Source organism: Pan paniscus, chromosome 10 (assembly GCF_029289425.2).
Source record: "Pan paniscus chromosome 10, NHGRI_mPanPan1-v2.0_pri, whole genome shotgun sequence".
Lineage (NCBI taxonomy): Eukaryota > Metazoa > Chordata > Mammalia > Primates > Hominidae > Pan > Pan paniscus.
Genome location: NC_073259.2, coordinates 21,955,215 through 21,957,019, shown reverse-complemented (window position 1 = coordinate 21,957,019; position 1,805 = coordinate 21,955,215). Strand labels below are relative to the sequence as shown.

Here is a 1,805-nt window from a genome sequence, read left to right as displayed (position 1 = left end):
TTCCTTGCTGTAGTGGCAGCAGACTCATTGGTTTTCATAAACATAAATTTCTGCAATATGGTCTGTTGATAAGGTTGCTCCATCATGAGAGGACAGACCTGAGGCCAACTGTTCATGACAGAACTAGGTCTTCTCTCAAAGCCTCTAATGTGTGCTATTTATCATGAGGAACCCGAACTCTATAACACTTCAGTTAAAGCTTCTAAAATATTCCAATAGCATAATTGACAGGTTTCCTTGTGTGATGACTTTCTTGCACATGTAAACTCTTTGAGAAAAGTTGGATTAAAAGGATAGGGTAGAGTTTTGTTTAGAGCCACAATGTTCCAGACGCCAGCCACAGATGCCTCTGCCCTATGTCACTACATGTTCTTTTCTGAGAAACATTCAATCGCTGAGTGTTACACACTGTGGTTGAAGGAAATGATCCACTTACTACCATCCACCCTCTGTCATCCTCTGTGAAGCTCCCAGTAGCAGAGGCTGAAGACGGAAAGGTTGTCTCTGTTTCCTTGCACCAGGGACATTACTTGGTGACCTGGTGAATGGTATGGACAAGGTAGCCCACATTGCTGGAGGTGACCCCTGCCTCAGAGAAGCGGCTGTCCTTTGTCATGTAGATGGAGGACTCCTTGCTCAGCCTTTCCACCTGTTCGGGCTTTACCCTTGTGAAACAAAACATGTCAATTTGGGCAGTGATGTGTGGCCGGTAGTGGGTAGAACCCTCCTTCTTGAGGTTAGAGACCAGCTGAGTCTGCATGCTAATGATGCGATGGGCCTTGCCTTTCACTTCTTGCAACCATTGTTTTCACAAATCTGGAGCGTTCAGAATGGTAGAAGCAAACGGGTCCCATTGAGGGGAGGGTTGGAATACATGGGACAGATCAAGATCTTCAAATGTGACTCTACCCTCTTGGCTTCATCTGCGTCTTTGCAAACCATGATGAAGCTTGCCACACCCTCACTGTGTAAGCCCATGTTCTTGGTGTATGATTGGCAGCGACAATGGCGTATAATTGGCAGAGTGGCGCACAGCCCAGGCATCCTTGTTACCATCGCCACTGGCAAAGCCTTGGTAGGCCATGTCGAAGAGTGCAAAGAGATTTTTTTTTTCTTCACCACTGTTGCTATTTCCTTCTGCTGCTTGGGACCAGGGTCCACTCCTGTGGGATTATGGGCGCAAGCATGCAGAAGAAGAAGACTTTGCTCTGGTGTTTTTGAAATGTCCTCCACAGTGCCTGTGAAGTCAAAACCGCAAGTCTTGCGGTCATAGTATCGATAACCTTGTAGCTGCATGCCACTATCCCTGAAGATGGGTGTGCGATTTCCCCAGGTTGGTTTGGGCAGAAAGACATCTTGGCTGAACTTAAGAAATCTTTGCAGAAAACTGGCTCTGATCCTTAAGGCACTAGTTCCAGAAATGGTCTGCACAGTGACAAACCGGCCACTTTTCGAGACTTCGCTGTTCTCGCCCAAGGCTACTTCTGCAGATGCCTTGCAAAATTCAGCCAGCCGCCCAATGGAGAGGTAGTCCTCGTCCAAATTTTTGGCTGCAATCTGGGCCTCTGCCTTGTGGATGCTGTAAGGCTTTCCGTTGTGGTCCCTGTAGGCACTAACTCCCAGATTCATCTTTTTGCTATTGGTGTCCCTCTTAAAGTCTTCGGTGACTCCAAGGATGGGTTCTGGTGGTCCCATCTCCACATGGGTCCACCAGGAGCTGGCTCTGGCAGGGGCATCAGAGGCGAGCCCGGGTGGAAGGCGGCAGCGATCCCGGAGAGGACACAGCTGGAGCGCAGAGGGGCCAT

General features: G+C 48.8%; 1 pseudogene; it reads right to left on the bottom strand.

The window, feature by feature from the left end:
- Nucleotides 1–445: 445 nt before the first annotated feature.
- LOC100984900 (aspartate aminotransferase, mitochondrial-like) lies at nt 446–1,805 on the bottom strand (annotated as a pseudogene).